Source organism: Pongo pygmaeus, chromosome 1 (assembly GCF_028885625.2).
Source record: "Pongo pygmaeus isolate AG05252 chromosome 1, NHGRI_mPonPyg2-v2.0_pri, whole genome shotgun sequence".
Taxonomy (NCBI): domain Eukaryota; kingdom Metazoa; phylum Chordata; class Mammalia; order Primates; family Hominidae; genus Pongo; species Pongo pygmaeus.
Window position 1 is genome coordinate 59,271,216 of NC_072373.2, and position 15,941 is coordinate 59,287,156.

Consider the following 15,941-nt stretch of genomic DNA (forward strand, 5'->3'; position numbering starts at 1 on the left):
GACTCCTTCACAACAAAAAAAAAAAAAAAAAAAAGAAGAAAGAAAGATGTAAGTAAAATTTAAAAATCTTTAGATAACTTGATACAATTAGAATAATATTTACAGTAAGTAATGAATATGTCTACTACAAACAGTGCAAAATTATATTTGCTGAAAAGTAAGTTTTCATCTCATTTTGGAACTCAACTCACTGATTCTCAACTCACTGGTTCTTTATTAGGGGAAACCATGATTTTATTATACAAAAATCTACCGTATTTTTTGTAGTGGTTGCGTAGTTTCCAAAGTATGTAAAAACCACAATTTATTAAAAACATTTTTCTAGTGCTATACATTTAAATTCTTTCCAGTCTACGCTGAAATGAGTATCTTTGCACATATGCCTTTGTCCACAGGCACTGACATATCTGCAGAACAAGTGTTTATAAAGACAAAAAATTATATGCATTCTAAATTTTAATATTGCTTCCAATGGCTTTATAAAGTGACAGCTTGTTTAAATTTGTGTATCTTTATTATGAACTGAGTTCACAAATCTTACATTTTCTTCATGTATGTTGACTGAATGAATAAATGTAAAGTAGCTAAAGCAGCATCTGATTTATAGCAAGTATTCAACATTTTCCTCCATTATTTTCAGCAATAGTTTAAAAAGGTTATTTTGAACATATTTTTGTGATCTTAAACCTAAGGCCTTTAAGCTTTGATTTTAACAAACATGTATTGAGAATCCAATTAAATGCTTTAAATTGTATTTCAAAAAAATTTACTTGGAAAATATTATTGCAATAAGTTTAATATGCGTTTGTTTTATTAGTATTATTTTAGTTGACCCATAATAATTGTACATATTTATGGAGTGACGTGTGATATTTCAATACATATATACAATGTATAATGATCAAATCAAGGTAAATAGGATATATATCATCTCAAATGTTCATTATTGCTTTGTGTTGGAAACATTCGAAATAATATGCATTTTATTAAATTAAATAGTGAATAACTGGGAAATAGCCAATTGAAGTAATTGAAAGAACACTTTTTGGTGGGTGTTAAAGATAGAATCTTGATTGCACTGTGTTTTAAATGAATACAAACAAGATAGAAATTTCAGACGACCTCTGTAGTGTCAACAGGTAGAGAGTAAGACAAGGTAAATACTTTTTTTCATTAGAAAAAAATACAAGTTTTTTTGGGGGAGGATTATGAGGTATTGATAATAAAGAAAAAGAGATAGAATTAGAAGGCATCCTTTTCCTGAATAAAAACTAAAATAATTTTTATTCATAGTATATTTTAGTATCAATAGACAAACTAGTTTTCTGTCGTTGCTGTTAACAAATTACTACAAACTTAATGGCTTAAAACAACGCAATTTAGAGATTGTGTTAATGAAAATTCTTGTTTTTGTTTTTTGTTTTTTTATTCAGGAAAAGCATACCTTCTAGTTCGATCTCTTCCACTTTATTGCCAATATCTCATAACCAAAAAACTATTCTCATGTTTTTTCCTACTGAGGAAAAAAAAGTATTTGCCTTGTCTTAATCTCTTTACTTCTTGGCACTGCAGAGATTGTTTGAAAGTAGCTGGAGGCCACTATCCTTGGCAAAGTCACATAGGAACAGAAAACCAAATATCGCATATTCTCACTTATAACTGGGAGCTAAATGACAAGAACACATGGACACATAGAGAGGAAGAGCACACACTGTGGTCTTTTGGAACATGGAGGATAGGAGGAGGGAGAAAATGAAAAAAATAAAAAATAAAAAAACCCCAAAAAACCTAATGTGTACTAGGCTTAATACCTGGGTGATAAAATAATTGGTACAACAAATCCCCATGACACAAGTTTACCTGTGTAACAAACTGGCACCTGTACCTCTGAACTTAAAATAAAAGTTAAAATAAAAATCTGCAATTTATTATTTTACTGTTCTGAAGACCAGGTATCTAAATAGGTCAGAAGGCTGCACTCCTTCTTGAGGCTCTAAGGGATTTTTCTTTGCCACCCAAACCCTCATTTTAAAAAATGTTGTTAGCAAATATTTTACATGCTCATTAATTAATAAACAATTATTACCTTTAACAGTGAGTCACAAGTGAATCATTTAAAAAAGAGACTTCCCTGTGCATTTCAAATAAAAACTTGTTTCAGAAATGTGATTTACATTCAACTATTTTATAAATATCACACAGAGTGGTTGTTGTTGAAAGGGTGTACAAAATTGATTTTATCTGTATGATTTATTTATTTATTTTTACATGTAGTTCTTTAATAAGGCCTGTATTTAGTACTCACTTTAATACTAAGTGAGTGCACGCAGAGTATTTTAAAGAGTTTAAAATTCACAAGAGTTTATTTAAATAAGACGTTAGAGTCATGTTCTTTATTCTATTTAAAATCAAAAGACACAAGCACCCTGACCAAATATTAGAGAACCCAATTTTACATATGCTATTTATAAATATGTCTAATTTTTCTTCATACCCATAGAAATTAGAGGAATATAAGTGTTTTCAAAACTCATCTGAGAATTTTATTTTATGTAATACACGAAGTCTTTAATGTCAAAGGTATAACACTTTAGCACTAGAAAGAATAGTATACAAATACATACCTGAAGTGTAAAGATAAGAGTTAACCTTAAAAAAATTCAACATTTGTAGAGATTACTCTTATGTTACAGGCAGAACTGGCTATTTTATATTCATTGTATCTTTTAATTCTTACAGTAATCTCCCAAATAAGTATTATTTAGACTCCCCAAGAGGTATGAAAGAAAGTTAAGTAACTTGCTTACAAAATAATGTTCTGTTAATCCAGAATTCAAAATTATAATACTCATAACACAAGTCTAATTTTTAATGTATTAATTAATTGGTATTCATAGGCATAATTGTAAACTGATGAAAACTTTGAAGAAACAAAATTGTTTGGAACACGGCTCTGTATAAATATTTAAATTGTAATAATTTGATAACCCTACCACCAGAGACAACCAAATTTAAGTTTTGTTGTATTTCCTTCTACAGATTGAGCATCCTAATCGAAAAATCTGAAATTCCAAATGCTCTACAATCTAAAATGTTTGTTTGAGTGCCAACATGCCAATCAAAAGAAATGCTCATTGGAGCATTTTGGATTTGGAATTTTTGAATTAGGGATGCTCAATTAGCATAATGCAAACATTCCTAAAGCCAAAAAACACCAATATCTGAAATATCTCTGGTCCCAAGCATTTTGGGTAAGAAACCCTCAATCTGTCTTATTATTTTCTGGGCATAGTACATACAGTGTAGATTACAGTTGTCTCTTGTTATCTGTGGGTATTTGTTTCAGGACTCCACAGATACCAAAATCTAGAGATGCTCAAGTCTCATATAAAATGGCATAGTATTTGCATATAGTCTACATAAAGGTGAGATTGGGAAAATTTTACTTCTTCCCTGAGAAACAATCCTCGAAATTATACTCTGGCTTTGGATATATATTTTTTCATTACACATTTCCAAAATAAAGGATATATATGAACTTTTACAATCCTCAGATTTTATTATAATATTGAAGATATGAATGTTTCATTGTTCAAGCAGCATGTTATTCATATCAAAATATAATTGCAGAACTTTTTTTGCAATACTGACATTGTATATGCCAATGCATTTAAATTTTTGCTGATTAAAAATAAAATGCTGGGCTTTTTATTAATTATTGGCTTTTCATTAATTATTGGCTTTTCATGAGAGTCAGATTTATTGGCTTCCTGTTGAAATGAATACTGTTAGAGAGGAAGATTTTATTGCAATGATTTTGTTTAAGCCATTTACCTTTCAGAAAGGCACAAATCAACATTGTTTGGGTCTAATGGTTATTGATTTGGAAATAATTCTAACAAGTATAGTTATTTAAGGTCAAACAAAGGTTTTGCCAACTTAGCTGTTGTGCAACATTATACGTGGCTAAGCCTCTTTTCATTTTACTTTATTTGGCTTACAGATCATGTTTCTAGTAAAAGGGGTGAACTGGAAGTCTTTTCCATAATATGCAATATTTCCGTGTTAAATATGTTGATACAGACCCATAGTAGAAGGAATTGCCATTCTTTGCAAGTTAAAAATTCACACTTCTTTGAAACAAGTGAATTGGCACTTTCTTAGTTCTAGCATACTGTGAGCTTTCTCCATTGTTGAAATAAATTGGCCACTAGAGATTGATTGAGAATATGAAAACACTGTTCATTTATTAGGAGGTATGCTATGCTTATGTTGAGACAAAATCTATGTGCTTGCCAGCATCAGTCTACTGAGTTTTTAAGTAATTGGTATTACTTTGAAATTGTTAAATCATTTCAGTGTACAAGTATAGATCTCTTTTCAACTCATCTAAATCTTTTAAATCTAACTTTATCAATTATTTTATATCTATGTAAACTGTTATATAACACTTTCAGTTCATAGGTTTCATATCCTTCTTCTGTTCTCCAAAATATCACCTTCAAACTGTCACCTATATTGTCTGTCATTATTTTAAACTTTGTTCTTTTCTTTTGCATTCCGAGATTTTCAATATTTTCCTTTATCTCTTGCTATTTGAAGTGTCAGTTCTCTTTGTGTTTGCATTCAATCTGATTTTTATTTTATTGCTGCAGTTCTTGCTTCCTTTAAATTTTTCCTCTTATTCATCTTCCCTTCCCTTTAATTGGATCCTGTTTTCTTTCTCTGACTCTCCTAACCTCTCAGGGTGTGCTGTTTCAAACAGGCCATGTCATCATACTTACTTCTTTGCATACTATTGATACAATATAGGCATTTCCTTCTGTTAGAAAGGAAAATGCTTTCTAAAATTGACTTTCTAAAGGTAATATTTCAGAGACTTCTAGATTTAGTTTTCCATGATCTGTGGTATTTTTTAGAGCTTCTCTATAATTGTTTTTATATGCTCTAATCTTTAAACGCTAAAATTCTCAGTGATTACAAAAATATATTTCTACTACTCTTACTGTTCACCGTTTCTTTCTTATATGTACAGCAGGAAGGTAGTCTACCAGTTAGAGTTTCTAGAACAAATTTCTATAAGACATTTCTTACTGGGGCAAAGTTGGGATGTTATACTAAGCCATTACGAGCTCCTTGACAATCTGAATTAAAGAAATGTATAAACCTTTAAAGTCGCTATGACAGTATCTTACTAACAATGTTCATTCTCCACTTTTCCTCACTGTATTTCCCTTTGTACAAAGACTCTACCTCCAATTTTAAAATGCTCCTCTGTCAACATCAGATTGTTTTCTGAGATCTGACGTCTCTTAATGGGTCTAGAGGGGCAACAAAGGGGCAATACTTATGATTATGAATGATTGGAAAGCTGTAACCATTTGTATATTTTATGCTGACCTCAATAATTTGACTATATAACAACACATTCCAGAAAATACTAAAGTAATATCCACAGTAGAATTAGAATGAAGGTTAGAACTCACAACATAGGAAGTTTTCTTTTGTAGAAAGAGGCAGGAGAATTAAGTTCTTAATCTATAAGAGGTTGGACTATATTCAAAAATAAAATACATATATACCAACAAAAAAAGTCCCATGTGTGGAACTCCCACCAACTAGGAAGTGAAATGTAATGTAATATTTAAGAATGCGAAGTCAATAAAAGAACAGGTTATGAGCAAATCTGAAACTAGGTTAACATAAACTTGCTTCACATTGCTTAAAATTGGATTACAGTGATACAAAATTATAAAATCCCTATAAGAGAAAAATAGTGTAATGTAAAACAAAAACTGTCATAATGATAAAAATAAAATCCTTACATCTAGCACCAGTGCCAGGAGTTGTGTGTATATGTATGATAGTTTAGGGTAGGGGGTGGAGGAGTTGGGAGAAATATGTGAAGTCAACAGTTTGAGAAATTCACTTGTGAATAGAAAAATTTGAATAAATAGTTCATTCTTTCATAACACTTTATTCTTTATAATGTCTTGATTATGCTATATTGAATGTATAAAGTATAAGTCAAAAATTAAAGTAATTCACAACATTTTTCTTGTCAAATTACTAAATAAGTAAAGGTAAAATAATGTTTGGCATTGTACGCTGCCAGTGCCATAGTATTATGGAAGGAAAATTCTACACTATCTTATGAACATATTTAAATATTTATAATGTTTATTTAATACTTTCTCACTGACTTTATGTTATGTAAACAAACAGCAAACTCAAGTCAAAATGGTGGACTGGGGGCTGCCTTAGACTCTGTTCCATTCCTAAATACTAAAATGTGTGGTGATTTTTTTTTTAATAAATTGAATTCTATAACATGAAAAAGAAATTTTCAGCTCTCAAAGGAAGAGGTAAAAACCCATAGAAGAATGTAGGAGTCATAGGAGTCATAGGGCCCTTAATGACTATTTGGTGCTCTAATGCCTTCCTGGGGAGCAGAATACATGTCTCAAATGCCTCCCCACAAATAACTGGAATACACGTAAACATAAAGTACTGCTCATCTTAAAAAGTAGCATGAAGGGTCTGGGGTCTAGCAAAAATCCCTCCCTTATTTTCTACTGAGAAGGATCAATGGAAGCTTGGTGCCTGCCTAGGCCACAAGTGGACATCTGTTACTTCAAAAATCAGATGAGAAAAACTAGTTTTTCAAGGATTCTTAAAAATATACACAATGATAATTTGAAATATAGTAATAATATCTAGCATTTTAACTTCTGTAGAAGTTACCAGTTTTGTAAGTCGTATATGTCAAAAGAAAATTGTAATATGGAAAAACTATTTTAATTCAGCCATAAATTACAAACATAAAACAAATGCTTAAATCTAAAAATATTCAAATCCTCTAGTTTTCGAATGAGGTTTAAGACTTTAAATTCCCTTCTTGCCCCAGCCTTACTCTTCAAAAAGAGAACTTCAGCTCTCTTTTTCTGGAAAGTGGCCTTTTGTGATCAACCAGTATGTGCTACTTACAGATGAAAAATGATCCCTTATAAATTCTAGAAATCCTGCAGCTACTCTGGTGATTGGTATGTTTCTAGTTACCTAGCACATCAGGGAACATTTTTGATGAATTTTCAGCATATGTCCTAAATGTGTCATCTTTCATGTTGACTTCCCTAGAGCAGGTGTCAGTTTTCATCAAGAGTTGCTTTTATGGTTTCTGAAAGTTTAAATAATTCAATAATACAGGATTGAATTTTCTGATGTCTTTTCTGAGGTTCATAGAGAATCTGAGCAATATGATCTTCTCAGTTCTAGATTTGTTAATATATTCAAAATATGTCAACCATCTCTATGCCGAAAATGACTAATCGGCCACATTCTAAGGCAAGCAAGAGTATGTATTCATTAATATCATTGGTCACATTTAATGGACGCAGGCACAGTTTTAAATGCTTCATGTCATGCGTTGTCTTATTTTATCCCTTGAATTACACCACGAGTTAAGTACCTCTATGATTTGTACTATATAGATTAGAAGGCTGAGATGTAAAAAAAAATGTTAAAGAATTATCGTCAGGTCAATTATTAAGAGGCAGAGCTGGCACATAAATTCAGTCATCTGATGAAATACCGGTTTCACTCTGGGAAACTTGGACAGGAAAGCTGTACTTCTTAGAAATGGGTGCTAGATGGACAATCATTAAGTAGCCAGCAAAAAGATAAGGAGTAAAGTGGTTTCTAAAATAGCAAAGAAGAAGAAAAGAATGTAAGGAATGTCCACAAAATAAATATGAATAAGTAGTAAAAGTAGTAGCTGGAAGTCTGATGACTTAACATTATGTTAAACATTTCATAATCATGACCACTTTGATTTTCTCAAAAACTATAGCTAGTAAACTTTTTCAGATGAAGAAATGAGCTCGTGAAGTTAAAAAATTTGTCTAATGGCACAGAACTAGTGAGTGGTTGTGCCTGGATTCAAATCTATGTATCACATAGCAACTACATGTCTATATTTATTATATGGTCACATAAGTGACATGTGATATTTATTATATGGTCACATAAGTGACTCATTCCAAGAAATGATGCTGATATTCATAACATAGGGAATCAATTACTTTCATAAAACATCTCATTACCTTGTTTTATTATGGTCATAGTTATATATAGTTATAAATTTCTACAGAGATTAAATAAAATAATATGTAGATCCATTTTTAGTATGACTTTTCAAACATTGCATCTTCAACAGTTTATCAGTGGCCTAAGTAGTCTTCCAAAACCCAGAGTTACCCTAAAATCCTAGTTGCCCTTTATGCTACCTCAAATGGCAATAATAATAATAATAATAAAAATCTTGTTCAAATGTCCTTCACTGTTATCTATGAATAGGCTACTTGTTATTGTAACATTTCAATGACAGCTAGTACACAAAACATTTGTCTTAAGAAATTGGACAATTGTTGTGAATGCATATGGAGAATTTAGTGATTAGCAATTTATTGGATTACAACAGGAATCATTTTTTTTCTAGTTACAATTAGTATTGGGTTAAAGATTTGTGCCATTGTGAGTAGAATAGTTAGTACCAAGGTGATATATGTGTCATTCTTTTCATACTAAGTGAGAATCATGCAATTCTTATATTTGTTAAAGTCATAGGGTCAGGAAACTAATACCTCTGGACTCAAGAGTTTTCACCCAACAAGCTTGTTCTGACCTCTTTCTGGTAACTGAAATAGAAACCTTTAGATTATGGAAGAGCCAAAATCTCCTTGGAAACATTGTCTTTTTCTAACATTCTCCTTTATGCATAGCAGTCTATAAAATTTCAGCTGTTTTTGCCATTCCCTTAAATGAGATAGCTGATGATACCTGGATAAGTGACAGAATTTGTGATGCTTCACTTTTCAAGAATAAGATTTTGCTGAGGATGATAGTTTGAAGACATTTTCCACAATTGGAACATGAAAGTTGCCATTTTTCCAAATGGAAAGTTTTCAAAACCTAACACTTTACTAAAGTTAGATGGACAATTCAGACATTAATTAGAAATGATCTAGTCCTGAAATAGTGGCCATTTTTTGTGAAATGTGAAATCTTCTTTTAGAGAGTAAGGAATGGATCACTTTGGTTAACTTAGGGTTACAACGTGATTGTTCGACATTTGATTTTGGCCTACTCTGATGATGGTGGAAAGTCTACCAAACTGCATTTACTTCTTGAACCAAATATTTTCTTCTCCCCCATGAATAATCAGTTACTGCATTCTTCCAAGCTCTGACAATCTACAACTTTTTGCACACATGCTATATATTCTTGTTAAAGGTGTACATTCAGGGATGGTAACACAGAATGTTTAGTGAGTCTGATATATTGGGACAATCGAGAACTTAATTGTGGCCAAAGATTGACAGAATATATCAACTCAGTGGAATAGAAAATTCTTAGAGCAGCTGTTTGTGTCCATCGTTGCTTCAAGACACTAACACACGCTCCTTCTTGAATAGCTTTAGTTTTTAAGACATGACCACCTGCAAAACCATCTGTTTGCTTATTTAATCTTATTTAAGTTTCATATATAGATTTGTTATAAATATGAATCTACTTTGGCCCCCAAATTTGGCTTGCTTGCAAACATATTCTACCAACACAGCTGATATTTGTATAACCTCTCAAGAAAAACAAATGCCAACCCCATTTGAAACCAATCTTTGGTTTCATTGTCATATTGACCTGGGAGTATTTTTTTTTCTAGTCAGGGATTCTTTTTTTCTTCTAGTTAACATGGTTTGATACACCAGTATTTTGCTTTAACATTCTGTGTATTTGCAACGATTGTTTCCCTACTAGTTTCTTAGAAAGCTAACGTGTGTGTGTGTGTGTGTGTGTGTGTGTGTGTTTGTATACATGTATATGTGAATATAACGTTTTAAAACTAGGAACTGAACAGAGAAAATGTATGAGAAACTGGATGAAGGAGGTAAGGTTTTCTGTCTTTGTTCACTTGGTGTCAGCTATCACAAGTTGGTATAAGCTACTTCCTCAGCTTAGTTTTATTTCAAATATCTATTCATTATACAATATACAATAAAAATATGATATTTTTAGAACCAAATTTAGGTATATTAGCTGCTTATTACTCAGCTTCAAACTCAATTATAAATTATTAAAATGATTTTTATTTGATAAATGTGACCAATAATTTAAACTTAAAATTCATATACATTTTATGTTTTATACCTATAGAACTAAAATAATAAAAAGAGACATGCTGTATTTACTGATTTCTTAACTCTTAATTCAATCATAAATTGGTGTCTTGCAATGACAGAAATTTTTTTGAAAATTAGCTTCAGAGTTTTTAGATTAATTTTTCTAAATGTAATGCTTTCGAAACATTCATTTTTTATTTCCCCTTTTGATATTAAAAGAATGCATGCAATTAGAATTTTCTAATATTGGAAGTTTAACTAAAGAGAGAATATTAATTTTAAGATTTGCTTGCTTTGTTAGACAAGTTAAATGATCTCCAGCTTATAAATGGTACCTTACATAGAAAATATAGAATAATTCAGATTTTGTATGAAAATCATTTAGTATCAGAGACACAAATACTTTAGGAAGCATGATATGGATAGTAAAAATCATATAATTTAGTTTTCTTAGAAAATATAAAGCCTCAGAGGAATATTTTTAGTAAAAATCCATCGTACATTAGTTTGGGCTTGAAAACAATACAATGAGTGTGTCGAGGTGCTGTTTCTTTTTTAAATTGTAGCTGGGTTATGCCAGAGTATGAGGAGGATCACAATATGCCCTTCATACCTTACCTAACTCCTCACACACTGATTCCAGACAGTAACATACACAGGATTCTGTAACCAAAACTCAAGCTCAGTTTTTTGCTATGTTGTTTTTCTGTTTTGCAGATTTTCGCATAAAAATATATATCTAATTTCAGGACTAATTATACCAAAAAGGATTTATTTAACATTTTAAAATTGGCTGGTTTTATTTATTTTGGGTGGTTTTTATCATGATCAGAGTAGAATATCTACGATGTGTTCAGATACGTGTAATGAGAAGGAAAATTTAAAAATTCACCAAGAATGAAGAGCAAATTGCAAAATTGTAAGATATGGAAAGGAGAGTTTTAAACAATAGAATAGAAAATATTTGGAATACAAGGTCACAAATGTAATATGACATTGACTAACATTTTAATTCATAAAAAGAATAAGAAGACTGGGCAGTGGCTCATACCTGTGGTCCCAGCCGTTTGGGAGGCTGAGGCGGACAAAATGCTTGAGCTCAGGAGTTCGAGACCAGCCTGGGCAACTGATGAAACCCTGTCTCTACAAAAAATACAAAAATTAGCTGGGCATGGCAGGGGGCTAAATTTCCTAGTGAGAAAAGAGGGAGAAACTACAGCCCTGAGACTTTTAGCTAGGATGTTAAAGGCATTGGTAGGTCAAGACTAATCAGGCAAGTCACTGTGCTAAAACCTTTCCAGAATTAGGTATACTTAACCTCAGAACTAGATGCCCAGCAGAGGGATTGATTGTAAATCTGTTTTATTCCAAATCTGTACTTAATAACTAATTATCTAAATTCATAGAGGAAACTTCTGTCTTTATATCATGTGTTATCTGGCTGCCTTTCAATTGATCAGAATCAAGTTGAATAATAGCTATCAATCATCTTGCTTTCCAAAAGGAAACAACTATTTTTGTGAGTTATTAAAAATGGCACACAACTTCCAATATTTCTTTCTTCCCTCTCATCATCTTCATATCAGCAAATATATAATTTGTTTTAGTTTAGGAGAAGAAAGTACCTTATATCATATTAAAATAATCTTTGCATTTATAACAAGTTTTTTGAAAGTCTATATTTTTATATTGTTTGCTATTCAAGCCCATCTATTTTAACTTTAGAGATGGGCCCATCTCTAAAGTTAATTATTTAGCATTAAAAACATATGCTACAGTAAGTGCCAAGTATGTTTGTATCAAGTATGTTTGTATCAAATATCAAAATAACTAAGACAGATTTAATTTTTTGACAAATAACTTCCTGGGAAGTATTAAAACAACAGCAAAAATATTGTGTCAGTAATACATAGCTTAAATATGTAAATATCTATATGTTATTGAATAAGGGCTGTACAATAAATGTTAATAGATAATAGGTATATTGTGTTGATCGATACAAGAAGAATTCTGCCAAATACTTTACTATAAAATTAGAGCAATACAAATGCACAAAATATGTATTTCTGTATTTGATCTTTCTTCAAGGAGAATGAAGTCCAATGATATAATTTTATTTCTCTGCCTTCTTTTATGGAAAAATGATTTTTTTTTGTTAAGAGCCAGATAGGTTTTATATTTTTTCCCAAAAATCACCTCTTAAATGAGTTTTATTTACTTTAATTTGTGATTTCATTTCAGTAGATTTTTAATGTATTTCAGAAAATTGTTTTTGTTCTCCATTTGAATCTAGGGCATTCTACACAATTCTGAGGTGTAAGTTTCTTAGCAACAGGAAACATGGGGAGCATCTTAAAATTAATTTTAGTTTCTGAAGTAAGCATATCAAATAAACTGTGTATTTAATCCTTTACATGTAACTCCTCTGGTTTAGGTACAGTGATGAATCCAGAGAAACAGATAATCCCAAATTGCTTGGATCTGGAGGAAAACTTCAGGTGTCTCTACTTATTGAGGTATTTCATGTTAACAGGCACAGGTTATCACTGCAGCTAAAGACTCCAGTTCTGGTGTAATACTGTCAATAGCTGCAAAACCTGGGATTAAAATAATTTATGCTCTCTAAGCCTTTGTTTACGTACTTGCAAGTAGTAGATTATAATAGTATTATTTAGATAATATGGGATAATATGTGTAAGGTACTTCATGGTGACTAGGGTATATTTATGCTGAATAAATGCTTACATCATTATTACTTATTTATGTTACAGACTTATAAATTCTTAGAAGTATAGGTTGTTATGAAAATCTGTGGACATCTACTCCACTATAAAAGCCTTTCATGCTATGCTAATGTGTCTATGTTCTATTTCTGTTTTTGAAGTGTAGTTTAACCACTGAAGTTCATGGTTATTTCTTGAGCACACACAATGTGCTAGCAACTCCTCTAGGGGCAGCAGTTATGCCTAGTATAAATCACATTTTTTCTCTCATGGGGCTCCTGGGCAAGTGGTGGCAAGGGGGTCATATAAGCACTATTACCATCTAGTGGATGTTTATTAGTCAGGCAACAGATTGAAAACTTGGCAACTTAAAAATATAGAAAAAGCAATTTGTGCATAATCAAAGCAGAGATAAGAATTCTGTCATATGTAATGATAAATATTTACCTAATATGGGTGTGGAGGAGAAATAAGCAAAAATAATTTAATGACATAAACCTTTGAAGATGTTTATAGTTCTTGAGACAACCTAATGGATTTGTGTATTAAGGTAATCATCACTTAATTAAGATTTCATATGGTGTGCTATATGTCAACTTAAAAGGCATTCAAGGGGGACCAAAATGTATTTTAACTTAGGAACATATTGAATGTGGCTGAGACACAGTAGAAGAAAATCTGTAAAATAAACATAGACAATGTGTATATCATGGAACATTGTTAAAAAATATATATATATGCAAATATATGTATGTATATTAATTTAAGAAACAAGTTATTGCTCTGTCACCCAGCTTGGAGGGCAGTGGTGGTGTTATAGTTCACTCATTGCATTCTCAAACTCTTTAGCTCAAGTGATCCTCCCATCTCAGCCTCCTGAGTAGCTGGTATTGCAAGTGCATGCCACCATACCTGGCTAATTATTAAAAAATATTTTCCTATAAGGGGTCTTCCGATATTGCTCAGTCTGGTCTCAAAACTCCTGGCCTCAAATAATCCTCCCACCTCAGCATCCCTAGTTGAGTTTACAGACAGCAGCCACTGTGCCCAGCTGAAGATTTTTTAAAATCTGAATTATATTATATCTAGATTTTCATTTATACAGTGCTCATATACATATGTTTAGTAATCCTTTAAAAAGTAACAATTATATTTAGATAAAAGTTGTTCCCTGATGTGTTTGTTTAATATTTATTTGTGCTTTTTTTGGTTTTATTTTGCTATTCATGCTTAATTAGAATTGAAGCCATTAAATATTTATCATTAATTCATATACTTTATATGTTGAAGGCTTGCAAATTAGTGGAATTCAGTTACACAATATTTATCCTTGCTTTATCATGCTTCTTCAACATATAGTCACTTATGTAGAGATCATGTTATGAATTCATATCCTGATTGGTAGTAATTCAGGTAGGCCTGTGCTTCACCAAGATTTACTTAACAAACTTGCAGATGCTATGTTAGAGGAGAACTACTCAGCCAGTTGATGCAAAAGAAAGATGCTGTGTCCTATATAGATGTTGGCAGGCAGGGTTCTCTTGGTCACAAATTCAACATGAATTTTGAGTTAAAAGTTTTACATATAGGTCCAATTCTCTGCAATTTATGTATGTAAATCAAATTGAATATGTTTTTAACTAAGCACTTAAAATAGTTAATTAATCTATTTATAGTCTATAGTGGGTAAAGAATAGAAACAGACCGAGTCTGTCATTAGTCTCAAGACAGAGAAATCTTACCAAGTATTTGTGATTACTAGAGGTATAAGATTGGCAACAAATGTCATGACAGCAGCTCCTCTTCTATCTTGATTTGAATGCTTCTCAGAGCCATCTTTAGTTGTTAGTTCCATGAGTATGGGAGAGACTGTCATTTTTCAAACCAGTATTAATCTCCCTCTGCCTTAGTAACACTGCTTTCACTTGTAAGACTGTATTTGTTGCCTTGCTGCAGATTGGGTTGCCCAGTGAGATGTAAATGGATATTGGTGGACGCAACTCTTTAAAAGAGCAAAGACTCAACTGGGAGTATATTCCCATTTGCCTCTTTCTATTTTCCTAGAATATTGGCCCAACAGATACCTTATGCTAATCTAATGCCCTTATTAGTGAAACCATGCACTAAGAATGGCAGAATACAAAGACAGAAAACACTTGTTTCCTTGGTGACTTCTAGAGTAGCTATACCAGCCCTTTATGTCCTGTTTTCAAATTAATTTTACACAAAAATAAACCTATAACATATGGAAGTCACTAAGCTTGGGTCTCTTACATTAGCAGGCAAATGTAATTTCTAACTGATAAACAAAAAAAACACAGTGATTTATTTAACCTCAAATATTATTAATTATGTAAATTTAAAAAAAAAACTGCACCAGAGTACACATGGCACTTCATTGGGCTCAATACCCTCAGAAAACTCCGACTATGCCACTTTAGTCTAGATGATTAGACATAGGAATATTTTGCTGTCTATAGTAAAAAATATTATTTTTTGTTTAAAATGAAAATAGCATAATTTTTACCAGAAAAATAACACATGGTCATTGTAAAGATTAAAATAAATCAGGTCAGGTACGGTGGCTCATGCCAGAGCCTAGGACTTCAAGACTGCTGTAACCTATGATCACACCGCTGCACTCCAGCCTGGGCAGCAAAGCAACACCTGGTCTCTAAAAATAAAATAAAATATTTTTTAAATTTAAATTATCCATAATCTTAATATTTATGTGTAATTCCTGTTAACATACTTTTTCAGTGGTTTTATAAGTATTTTTGAACATAAATTATTTGTAAATTGACTTTTAAAATTAACAATATGACATAGGCATTTTTCTTTGTCAATGAATATAGATGGTATATTAGTTTCTCTCAGCTGCTGTAACATAGTACCACAATCTTGGTGGCTTAAAATAATAGAAATATATTCTGTCACAGTACTGGAGGCCACATGTCTGAAGTCAGTTACACTAGATTGAAATCAAGGGTTGACAGAACTGTGCTCCCTGTGAGGACTCTAGGAGACAATCCATTCCTTG

The 15,941-nt window shown here is 31.6% G+C and overlaps 1 protein-coding gene across 6 annotated transcripts in view; it reads left to right on the forward strand.

Annotated features, from left to right (window-relative positions):
* The window catches only part of BRINP3 (BMP/retinoic acid inducible neural specific 3), a 383,505-nt gene that overhangs the window by 49,058 nt on the left and 318,506 nt on the right, over window positions 1-15,941 (forward strand). The gene's annotated exons all lie outside the window — the stretch shown is intronic.